Source organism: Arachis hypogaea, chromosome 4, assembly GCF_003086295.3.
Source record: "Arachis hypogaea cultivar Tifrunner chromosome 4, arahy.Tifrunner.gnm2.J5K5, whole genome shotgun sequence".
NCBI classification, from domain to species: Eukaryota; Viridiplantae; Streptophyta; class Magnoliopsida; order Fabales; family Fabaceae; genus Arachis; species Arachis hypogaea.
The window spans coordinates 83,494,151-83,507,590 of NC_092039.1; the positions used below are offsets into that span (position 1 = coordinate 83,494,151).

The following is a 13,440-nucleotide window of genomic DNA, read 5'->3' on the forward strand; positions in this document are numbered from 1 at the left end:
CATATCTTTTTCAAAATTTTATCTCTCTCAAAAATTTGATTTCAAAATATCTTATCTAACTTCTTATCTTCTTATCTTTTCAAATTTGATTTTAATATATTTTTCAACTAACTATTTGACTTTTTGTTTATTTCTTATCTTTTTCAAAACCAACTAACTACCTATCCCTCTCTAATTTTCGAAAATACCTCCCTCTTTTTCAAAAAAATTCTTTTTAATTGTTTAAATTTTAATTTTAATCATATCTTATCTTTAATTTTCGAAAATCACTAACCACCTTTTCAAATTATTTTCAAAATTCTCTATCTCTCCTTCTATCTATTTATTTATTTATTCACTAACACTTCTCTTCATCTCTCTTCATCTCAGATCACCACCTCTATCCTTACCCATTCTTCTTCACTACTCTGCCCTTTTTTTTTCTTCTACTAACATAAAGGAATCTATATACTTTGACATAGAGGATTCCTCTTTCTTTTCTTGTTCTCTTCTTCCCTATATGAGCAGGAAAAAGGAAAAAGACACTCTTGTTGAAGCTGATCCAGAACCTGAAAGGACTCTGAAGAGGAAACTAAGAGAAGCTAAACTACAACAATCCAGAGGTAACCTTTCTGAAATTTTCGAACAAGAGAAGGAGATGGCAGCCGAACCCAACAACAATAATGCAAGCAGAATGCTTGGTGACTTCACAAAACCAACGTCCAAATTTGATGGAAGAAGCATCTCCATTCCTGCCATTGGAGCCAACAATTTTGAGCTTAAGCCTCAACTAGTTGCTTTAATACAACAGAACTGCAAGTTTTATGGACTTCCATTTGAAGATCCTTACCAGTTTTTAACTGAGTTCTTGCAGATTTGTGAGACTGTTAAGACAAATGGAGTAGATCCTGAAGTCTACAGGCTCATGCTTTTCCCTTTTGCTGTAAGAGACAGAGCTAGAACATGGTTGCACTCACAACCTAAAGGTAGCCTAGACTCCTGGGATAAGCTGGTCACGGCCTTCTTGGATAAATTCTTTCCTCCTCAAAAGCTGAGTAAGCTTAGAGTGGATGTTCAGACCTTCAAGCAAAAAGATGGTGAATTCCTCTATGAAGCTTGGGAAAGATACAAGCAGATGACCAAAAAGTGTCCTTCTGACATGTTTTCAGAATGGACCATATTAGATATATTCTATTATGGTCTATCTGAATTTTCCAAGATGTCATTGGACCATTCTGTAGGTGGATCGATTCACCTAAAGAAAACACCTGAAGAGGCTCAAGAACTTATTGACATGGTTGCAAATAACCAATTCATGTACACTTCTGAGAGGAATTCCATAAATAGTGGGACGCCTCAGAGGAAAGGAGTTCTTGAAATTGATACTCTGAATGCCATATTGGCTCAGAACAAAGTGTTGACTCAGCAAGTCAACATGATCTCTCAAAGTCTGAATGGATGGCAAAATGCATCCAACAGTACTAAAGAGGCAGCTTCTGAAGAAGCTTATGATCCTGAGAACCCTGCAATGGCAGAGGTTAATTACATGAGTGAACCTTATGAAAACACCTATAACTCATCATGGAGAAATCATCCAAATTTCTCATGGAAGGATCAACAAAAGTCTCAACAAGGCTTTAACAATGGTGGAAGAAATAGGCTCAGTAATAACAAGCCTTTTCCATCATCTTCTCAGCAACAGACAGAAAATTCTGAACAGAGCCCCTCTAATTTAGCAAACTTAGTCTCTGATCTGTCAAAAGCCACTTTAAGTTTCATGAGTGAAACAAGGTCCTCCATTAGAAATCTGGAGGCACAAGTGGGCCAGCTGAGTAAGAAAGTCATTGAAACTCCTCCCAATATTCTCCCAAGCAATACAGAAGAGAATCCAAAAGGAGATTGCAAGGCCATTGAAGTAATCAATATGGCCGAATGCACAAGGGAGGAGAAGGACGAAAATCCTAGTGAGAAAGACCTCATGGGACGTCTCTCAAACAAGAAAGAGTTCCCCATTGAGGACCTAAAGGAATCTGAGGCTCATATAGAGACCATAGAGATTCTACTAAATCTCCTTCTGCCATTCAGGAGCTCTAAAAACTATACCTCCTCAGAAGAGGATGAAGATGTAACTGGAGAGCAAGTTGCTCAATATGTAGGAGCTATCATGAAGCTGAATGCCAAGTTGTTTGGTAATGAGACTTGGGAAGGTGAATCCCCCTTGCTCATTAGTGAACTAGATACATGGATTCAGAAAACTCTACCTCAAAAGAGACAAGATCCTGGTAAATTCTTAATACCCTGTACCATAGGCACCATGACCTTTAACAAGGCTCTGTGTGACCTGGGGTCAGGCATAAATCTTATGCCACTCTCTGTAATGGAGAAACTGGGGATCATTGAGGTACAGCCTGCCTTATTCTCACTTCAATTGGCAGACAAGTCAGTAAGACAAGCTTATGGACTAGTAGAGGACGTGTTAGTAAAGGTTGAAGGCCTTTACATCCCTGCTGATTTCATAATCTTAGACACTAGGAAGGAAGAAGATGAATGCATCATCCTTGGAAGACCCTTTCTAGCCACAGCAGAAGCTGTGATTGATGTTAGCAGAGGAGAATTAGTCCTTCAATTGAATGGGGACTACCTTGTGTTTAAAGCTCAAGGACCTTCCTCTGCAACCATGGAGATGAAGCATGAAAAGCTTCTCTCAATAAAGAGTCAAAAAGAGCCCCAACAGTCAAACTCTAAGTTTGGTGTTGGGAGGCCACAACCAAACTCTAAGTTTGGTGTTGAGAAGCCCCCTCATTCAAACACTAAGTTTGGTGTTGGGAGGCCCTCATCATGCTCTGAATATCTGTGAGGTTCCATGAGAGCCCACTGTCAAGCTAATGACACTAAAGAAGCGCTTGTTGGGAGGCAACCCAATTTTTATATATCTAATTTTGATTTTATTTTATTGTTATTTTGTGTTTTATTAGGTTCATGATCATGTGGAGTCACGAAAAAAATACTAAAATTAAAAACAGAATCAAAAATAGCAGAAGAAAAAGCACACCCTGGAGGAAGGACTTACGCCTTAAACGCCAGTAAGGTGCATCTGGCTGGCGTTCAACGCCAGAATAGAGCATGTTTCTGGCGCTGAATGCCAGAAACAAGCAACATCCTTGCGTTTAAACGCCAGGAATGTGCCTTGAGGAAAGCTGGTGCTGAACGCCAGTAACAAGCATGGAACTGGCGTTCAACGCCAGAAGCATGCTACACATGGGCGTTGAACGCCCAGAGTGTGCATCACTTCGGCGTTTAAACGTCAGAATGGTGTGCAAAGGCATTTTACATGCCTAATTGGTGCAGGGATGTAAATCCTTGACACCTCAGGATCTGTGGACCCCACAAGATCATCTCAGGATCTGTGGACCCCACAGGATCTCCACCTAACATATTCTCCCCTCTTCTCAACATTCATTCTCTCTTTCCAATAAACACACTTCCCCAAAAACCCTTCACCAATCACCTCAAACTTCTCTTCCCAATTACCCCTTTCACCACTCACATCCATCCACTCTTCCCCATAAACCCCACCCACCTTCAAAATTCAAAAATCTTTCCCACCCAAACCCACCCTAAATGACCGAAACTACACTCACTCCCCTCCCTATATATACCCTTCCATTCTACTTCATTTTCACACAACACAAACCCCCTCTTCTACACCTTGACCGAAACACCTTCCCTCACTCTCCTCCATATTTTCTTCTTCTTCTTCTTCTCTTCTTTCTTCTCTTGCTCGAGGGCGAGCAATATTTTAAGTTTGGTGTGGTCAAAGCATAATCTTTTTGTTTTTCCATTACCATCAATGGCACCTAAGGCCGGAGAATCCTCTAGAAAAGGAAAAGGGAAGACAAAAGCTTCCACCTCCGAGTCATGGGAGATGGAAAGATTCATCTCCAAAAGCCATCACAACCACTTCTATGATGTTGTGGCAAAGAAGAAGGTGATCCCTGAGGTCCCTTTCAAACTCAAGAAAAATGAGTATCCAGAGATCCGACATGAAATCCGAAGAAGAGGTTGGGAAGTCCTAACCAACCCCATGCAACAAGTCGGAATCTTAATGGTTCAAGAGTTCTATGCCAATGCATGGATCACTAGGAACCATGATCAAAGTGTGAATCGAGTCCAAAGAATTATCTCACAATGGTTCGGGGGAAATACTTAGATTTTAGTCCAGAAAATATGAGGTTAGCATTCCACTTGCCCATGATGCAAGGAGATGAACACCCCTACACTAGAAGGGTCAACTTTAATCAAAGGTTGGACCAAGTCCTTATGGACATATGTGTGGAAGGAGCTCAATGGAAAAGAGACTCCAAAGGCAAGCCGGTTCAACTAAGAAGATTGGACCTCAAGCCTGTGGCTAGAGGGTGGTTAGAGTTCATTCAACGCTCCATCATCCCCACTAGCAACCGATCTGAAGTTACTGTGGATCGGGCCATCATGATTCATAGCATCATGATTGGAGAGGAAGTAGAAGTTCATGAAGTCATCTCCCATGAATTCTACAAAATAGCCGAAAAGTCCTCCACCATGGCAAGGCTAGCTTTTCCTCACCTTATTTGCCATCTATGTTACTCAGCTGGAGTTATCATAGAAGGAGACATCTCCATTAAGGAGGATAAGCCCATCACCAAGAAGAGGATGGAGCAAGCAAGAGAGACCCTCCACGGATCTCAAGAGATGCATGTGGAAGCTCATCATCAAGAAATCCCTGAGATGCCACAAGGGATGCACTTTCCTCCCAACAACTATTGGGAACAACTCAACACTTTCTTAGAAGATTTGAGCTACAATGTGGAACAATTAAGGGTGGAACATCATGAGCACTCCATCATTCTCCATGAAATAAGAGAAGATCAAAGAGCAATGAGGGAGGAGCAACAAAGGCAAGGAAGGGACATAGAAGAGCTTAAGGACATTGTTGGTCCTTCAAGAAGAAGACGCCACTAAGGTGGATTCATTCCTTGTTCTTACTTTTCTGCTGTTCGGTTATTATATTATATGTTTATCTATGTTTTGTGTCTCTACTTCATGATCATTAGTGTTTAGTAACTATGTCTTAAAGTTATGAATAATTCCATTAATCCTTCACCTCTCTTAAATGAAAAATGTTTTTAATTCAAAAGAACAAAGAAGTACATGAATTCCGAATTTATCCTTGAATTTAGTTTAATTATATTGATGTGGTGACAATACTTTTTGTTTTCTGAATGAATGCTTAAACAGTGCATATTTTTGATCTTGTTGTTTATGAATGTTAAAACTGTTGGCTCTTGAAAGAATGATGAACAAAGAGAAATGTTATTGATAATCTGAAAAATCATGAAATTGATTCTTGAAGCAAGAAAAAGCAGTGAAAAACAAAAGCTTGTGAAAAAAAATAGAAAGAAAAAGAAAAAGCAAGCAGAAAAAGCCAATAGCCCTTAAAACCAAAAGGCAAGGGTAAAAAGGATCCAAGGCTTTGAGCATCAATGGATAGGAGAGCCCAAGGAAATAAAACCCAGGCCTAAGCGGCTAAACCAAGCTGTCCCTAACCATGTGCTTGTGTCATGAAGGCCCAAGCGAAAAGCTTGAGACCGAGTGGTTAAAGTCGTGATCCAAAGCAAAAGAGTGTGCTTAAGAGCCCGGGACACCTCTAACTGGGGACTCTAGCAAAGCTGAGTCACAATCTGAAAAGGTTCACCCAGTCATGCGTCTGTGGCATTTATGTATCCGGTGGTAATACTGGAAAACAAAGTGCTTAGGGCCACGGCCAAGACTCATAAGTAGCTGTGTTCAAGAATCAACATACTTAACTAGGAGAATCAATAACACCATCCGAAATTCTAAGTTCCTAGAGAAGCCAATCATTCTGAACTTCAAAGGAAAAAGTGAGATGCCAAAACTGTTCAGAAGCAAAAAGCTACAAGTCTCGCTCATCTAATTAGAATTAATATTCATTGATATTTTGGAATTTATAGTATATTCTCTTCTTTTTATCCTATTTGATTTTCAATTGCTTGGGGACAAGCAACAATTTAAGTTTGGTGTTGTGATGAGCGGATAATTTATACGCTTTTTGGCATTGTTTTTAGGTAGTTTTTAGTAAGTTCAAGCTACTTTTAGGGATGTTTTCATTAGTTTTTATGTTAAATTCACATTTCTGGACTTTACTATGAGTTTGTGTGTTTTTCTATGATTTCACTAATTTCTGACTGAAATTGAGGGACTTGAGCAAAACTCTGATAAGAGGCTGACAAAGGACTGCTGATGCTGTTGGAATCTGACCTCCCTGCACTCGAAATGGATTTTCTGGAGCTACAGAACTCCAAATGGCGCGCTCTCAACAGCGTTGGAAAGTAGACATCCAGAGATTTCCAGCAATATATAATAGTCCATACTTTATTCGAGAATTGAGGACGTAAACTGGCGCTCAACGCCAGTTCCATGCTGCTGTCTGGAGTAAAACGCCAGAAACACGTCACGACCCGGAGTTGAACGCCCAAAACACGTTACAATTTGGCGTTCAACTCCAAAAGAAGCCTCAGCTCGTGGATAGATCAAGCTCAGCCTAAACACACACCAAGTGGGCCCTGGAAGTGGATTTATGCATCAATTACTTACTTATGTAAACCCTAGTAGCTAGTCTAGTATAAATAGGATAATTTACTATTGTATTAGACATCTTTGGTCTCAGTTTTATTTTATTCTTCATCTGAGGAGACTATTGATCACGTTTTGGGGGGGGGGGGAGGGGGGCTGGCCATTCGGCCATGCCTGAACCTTTCACTTATGTATTTTCAACGGTGGAGTTTCTACACACCATAGATTAAGGGTATGGAGCTCTGCTGTACCTCAAGTTTCAATGCAATTACTATTATTTTCTATCCAATTCGAATTATTCCTATTCTAAGATATTCGTTGCACTTCAACTTGATGAATGTGATGATCCGTGACACTCATCATCATTCTCACCTATGAATGCGCGTGATTGACAACCACTTCTGTTCTACCCTAGACCGGGCGCATATCTCTTGGATTCCTTAAACAGAATCTTCGTGGTATAAGCTAGAATTGATGGCGGCATTCATGGGAATCCGGAAGGTCTAACCTTGTCTGTGGTATTCCAAGTAGGATTCCGGAATTGAATGACTGTGACGAGCTTCAAATTCCTGAAGGCTGGGCGTTAATGACAGACGCAAAAGAATCAAGGGATTCTACTCCAACCTCATTGAGAACCGACAGATGATTAGCCGTGCTGTGACAGAGCATTTGGACCTTTTTCACTGAGAGGATGGGATGTAGCCATTGACAACGGTGATGCCCTACATACAGCTTGCCATAGAAGGGAGTGATAAAATTGGAAAAAAGCAGTAGGAAAACAGAGATTCAGGAAGAGCACAGCATCTCCATACGCCTATCTGAAATCCCCATCATTGGATTACATGAGTAACTTTATCTTTATTTTATATTTATTTACTATTATTTGATTTTCCAAATTCCATAATTTATTTAAATCCGCCTGACTGAGATTTACAAGATGACCATAGCTTGCTTCATACCAACAATCTTTGTGGAATCGACCCTTACTCACGTAAGGTTTATTACTTGGACGACCCAGTACACTTACTGGTTAGTTGAACGGAGTTGTGACCACACATAGCAAAGAGCCATTATAATTATTCCATACAACAATAAAGAGTACAACATTGATGATCACAATTTCGTCCACCATGGGTGGTGAGGTTTGGATTTTTACTTTTTGTTGGTGATTACTTCTGTTCTTCTTAAAGATAGGGAAAAATTAAAGAAACATAAAAATAAAAGATTTTTACATATATTTTTTTTAAATTACACTACACCATTATGAAAAATTAATTACTAATGATTAAAAAGACTTTTAATATTTGAATTGTTAAGAAACACTTTTTTTTTCAGTATTTATGTCAATTAAAAAGAAGTAAATGTTGAAAAAAATATATGGTGAATTATTTTTTTATTTATTTCTAAGTTTTTTATATTAATAAAGGTTATCTATTCTAAAGTTTAAGTAATCTTCACATTTTTTTAACCTTTTTTTTTGTATTCTTAATGAGCATAAGAATGACAAAAAATTATAAAAAGGTAAAAAAAAAACAATAAATAACTAAATAATTGATCAAAATTTGAGGTGACATAAAAATCATTAACATACAAATTTTGAAAATTAGATAAGAAAATAATTATGAATATATTTATTTTTTTTTATAAAATACTTGGTCCTTTTTCTTAAATACGATACATGTTAAAAGAAAAATTGATTATTGTTAATAATTTTGGTATTAAAAGTCTTTTTAATAGGACTTAATTAATGATCTTCAATTCAAGTAATAAAAAACTGACCTTTTATATTCTCAACTTCTCTCTCTTTTAATTAATTTTTTTATATAATCTTGTAGTAGAATAAGATTAACACATTTTTATAAAATTTTAATCAATTCAAAGAAAATTAGAACTAACTAATATTCACTATAATTATAGTTTGAAAAAAATAATACTTACTTTTTAATGATTTGAATGAAATCTATAGACCACAATGAAAAGTATTTTAGTTAAAAATTATTACTCAAATCACCAACAATAAGATCTTTCTTTACTTTTGAACATACCTTCTTATGTTGATCTGAAACTTTCCTTACAAACTGAAACATGTTTCTACCTTGAACCGATAGCAACCGACTGTGTAACAATATATAAATCATGCCAAACAACCATCAAGAAGATTATCTGAGAGTCCTGCACTGGCAAAAGAGAACACTATCACGGGTGGTGCTTGAAATTACAGAGATGTCTATGTCAGTACCATATTATCAACTTGTAACCAGAGTATGAAAGCAAAGGTAAAATCCTAGGAATCTTTCTCCACCACATAAGTAAAAGCAGAATGAGACTTCAATCGTATGAAAAGTGAATTTTATACAATCCAATGTGCAAATAATGGGAAATGAAAATAATAAGAAGCACACTGAAAAATATAGCATGCTGTAAACCGAATGAAGACTCATGAAGAACTGAAGATTGATGGTTTAGAAGTTATAGTAAACTCTTGTTGTAAGTATAGTTACTAAACCAAGCAATCAACCTTTCCTACAAACGTTTTGGTTGTCACAAGTAACAAACCCTTTTGAAATTGATAATCGAGTATTCAAATCTCGAGTCGTCTTCTCAAGGAATTGCAGGGAGGTATGACTTATTATTGGCTATGAAAAAGGTAAAATTTTGGGGGTTTTGAGAATGAGGAACAAGTATGATAAATGATAAGCGAAATAAATAAATAACTATAAAATAAACTCTTGGCAAGATATGAAAATTCAGAAGTCCTATCCTAGTTACTCCTATAAGAATGGAAGTTAATCCCACTTAGTTAACCTTTGCGTAAACAAGGGAAAGTCAAGTGAACTAATTGGTTAGATTTCCCAAGTCCTAGCCAAATCCTAAGGAAAGACTAGAGTTAGTGGAATTCCAGTTAATTAGCCGACATAACAATCAATCATGAATAGTTGATAACTCAAGATCCCCCAGTTAATCAATTAAAGCCAATAATATAAAAAAGCTAAATATGAATCTTAGATCTGAAATACCTCAAATAACATACATTCAAAGCAATAAAATCTAACATGGACAATATTCATAAGCCAATTAGGCAACATAAATCAAATACAAATAAAAGTATTAAAGTATCTCAAAGTAGAAGAGAAGTCAAAATAATGGAATATTGAACCTGATGTGAAGATGAGATAAATCCCTAATTTCTAAAAATCCTAATCCTAAATCCTAAGAGAGAGGAGAGAGCCTCTCTCTCTAAAAACTACATCTAAAACTAAAATTATGAATTATGAAAGCATGATTATGAATGGATGCATTCTCCCACTTTATAGCCTCTAATCTGTGTTCTCCGGGCCGAAAACTAGGTCAGAAATAGCCCAGAAATTGCTGATTGTGAAATCTGCTCCGTACAGGTCGCGGCAAAGTGACGCGGAGGCGTCATCTACGCGTCCGCGAGGAATGAGATTCACAGATGCGACGCGTCCGTGTGGAGCGCGCATTCGCATCGCTTATCTGTACGACCACTATGGCGAATTATATATCAAATCGAAGCCCCGGACGTTAACCTTCCAACGTAAGTGGAACCGGATCATTTTGACCTCTGTAGCTCAAGTTATGATCGTTTTAGTGCGAGAGGGTCAGGTTGATAGCTTTGCAGTTCCTTCAACTTCTTGTATTCCTTCCACTTTTGCATGCTTCCTTTCCATCCTCTGAGCTATTCCTGCCCTGTAATCTCTGAAATCACTTAACACACATATCAAGGCATCTAATGGTAATAAGAGAGGATTAATATTAGCAAATAAAATGCCAAAGAAGCATGTTTTCAATCATAGCACAAAATCAGGAAGGAGAATGTAAAACCATGCAAATCATATGAATAAGTGTATGAAAGATTGATAAAATCCACTCAATTAAGCACAAGATAAACCATAAAATAGTGGTTTATCAACTCACAAATTCCAAAATCACACTAATAGGAAATGGATCCAGGAAGAACATAATTTTTGAGAAGCCAATTTGCAAATAAAGCAGAATGTTTTCTCTAGAAAATTCATTTGACCCAGGTAAAAATAAAATAAAAGGTACAAACTTTTATCAATCACGAAGAAGAGTTCAGCTGAAATTTCAAGAGAATTGAAAAATAACAAAAAAAGCTACAATGAAAAAAGGATAAATTTGAGACCAACCCATACTAATTCAAAAACAAAAATCATTTTTGTTCTCATCGATAATTTTCTTTCAACTTGAACCTAGATTAGAAAATCATTAAGGAGGTTGATGAAAGTCTTACTTTATCACTTTACCAACCTCTTCAAAACCTATGAAGATAAGTGGATTTTTATCCTACCATACCAAATATAAGATAACTTTTATTAGTAAAGGAAACATGAGAGAGAGAAAGAGAGAGATAGAGATAGAGTGAGAGATGATGTTCATAGAACAAGAAATGTGATTAGAAGAAAAAGAAAAAAATAATGTGTAAGCATCCATGATTAAAGCAGAAAACCTAAAACAATATTTATGCAGAAAATTCTCTTTAACATCCCAAGAAGATTCGATGAAAAGTAAACAACAAAGATTAGGTTCTTGATTCCATGTATCTTTTATTTTTCCTTTTTTTATCAAGCAAAGAGCAGAAGGTAGAGTTGTTAGGGAAAAGGGGCACATGGGAGAGGGGGGATTTCCACAACAGAGACCGCAGTACCACTCACCTCATAGTAAGAATAGAAAAGGACACCATAACGACAATCACCAATAGCGATTCTAGTTAAATCTATAGTCAATCATGTTACCAAAAAATGTGTCCTTCAGTGCGCAAACTTTCTCACTCTTTCAGGATTGTCATTTGGGAAATCACAAATATAAAACTGCATTCAAGAAAATATCTCAATGATTAGATTATATAAGAACGTAAATACAGCTGATTGAAAAGGAAATCTTGAGAAAGGATGGCGTAGCAGTGTGGAAGTGACAGAATAAATGGAAAAAAGGGGCAAGTTTCATTGATTACAATATTGCCAGCTGATGCCAGGAAGTAACCATCAAGATAACAACAAATTCCAAGTACCATTCCCTACCATGTACTGCCATAAACAAACCGGAACTACCATACTTCATTTTCATCTAGTTTGATCCCATGAGAACTATTATCATCGGCACTGCTGGCAAGACTATTGCCTCCATCAGAAGAGAAGACCCCATTAGAGAAACAATCATCTCAAAATCATGATTCTTGGTGCATGAGTAAACCAGTTGACTTGTGACATTTAATATCACAGAGGTGAAACATCTTCCAACATGTTTTTTTAGTTCCAAAACCAGCAACATTTTTAATTGTTCTCTTATACTTCTTCAGCTACCAAGAGATTACAGTATAAAAATTAGTAAGTTAGCATTTATTTTAAACAAAATAAAACAAATCATAGAAAACACGATGATGATACAAATACAGTTCTGCAGGGTCGTTGGGACGGAAAACATGGATGGAAGCCAACTCAGTTTCAAAGCTAGATCTTCTTTCAATGTCCCATTCGTTTGTTCCCATCCTGTAGCAGTACTTGATCTATTCTGCAATCCAAATTAGGAGTGATGTATTTATCATGTAAGAAATCATAAGAAGAAGTTAGAAAACATACTAACATAGCTTTAATTAATCTTAATGATGAATTCCTACAAACTAATAAGCATAAAATTGATTCTGAAAACACATAATTAACTAACAATCAAAACAAAAAAGCATCAAAGATTGTAAATACATAAAAATCAAAACCCACCATTTGTTGAAAGGAATCCATGTCCACGGGAAATAAAATTTAAAGAGAAGAAAAAATTCACTCATTACACATAAAGTTATAATCTACTTACTTTAAAACATCTGCACTAAAAAACCTTTCTCTTTAATTTTCTTTACAGTACATATCGAACTTATACCTATATGAAAATGCTCAACCTTAACTTCAACCAGGATGCCAATAATTCAAACCCTCATCCATGTATATCAGAAACCCAAAAAGCACACAATTATACCTAAGAGACAGCTAATAAAAAACTAAGAGACAGAGAAAAGGAAACCACAACCAAACCCAATAATCTAATCTTATGCACAATTTCACTTAACTCTTAAAAAATATCCCACTTCTAACCGAAATGAGACGAAACAGAATAGAGAAACCCCATCAATTACTACCTCCTTCCCCCAACATACCCCTCAACTAACCTCATCCCGAAAACCCAAAATGACTCCAAAATCTCAATTTTAGCTCCAAAACACATAAGATCGGAAACGCGGCACAATCCCAACTCAAAATCAGCATTCAAATTGACCACACCACACACAAATGACTGGACGAGCTGCGAAAATCGCGCCCAACACAGAATGCTTGAAAATCAACTATAAATTTGAAAAAAAATCAGCCATGAAAGAAGGAGGATAATAAAAGGTTCCTAAAGAGAGAAAGGCTAGGGTTTTGACGTAGAGAGAGAAAGAGCATGAACTCACAGTGACATTGAGGCGACTCCATTGAAGCTCAAGAGTGATCCCCGCAAGAGTGTCGAGAAGCCAAAGCATTAGGGTTTGAAAGCGGTGAAGAGAGCAGTTTCTAATTTCCTTAGGATTGGAGGTATTGAGAGCATTTTGGAATGGTGATAAAGGCCAATTGAATACTATAGTGAAAATTCAAGGGATCAACACCAAAATGTAGCACTAGAAAAGACAAAGAAGAAGGTATTTAGAATTAAAAAGAAAGCACAGATAGTTGCAAATAAATTATTAAAATTAAAATTCAAATATCTTGAAGATTGTCCAAAACAAAAAATATAATTCTAATTCTAAATCTACTATAATATTAG

General features: G+C 36.7%; 1 non-coding gene across 1 annotated transcript; it reads right to left on the minus strand.

Annotated features, from left to right (window-relative positions):
* Positions 1–1,036: 1,036 nt before the first annotated feature.
* LOC112798922 (small nucleolar RNA R71) lies at positions 1,037–1,140 on the minus strand. The gene has a single exon (XR_003200517.1). It is a non-coding gene; the product is annotated as a small nucleolar RNA R71 (small nucleolar RNA).
* Positions 1,141–13,440: the final 12,300 nt, after the last annotated feature.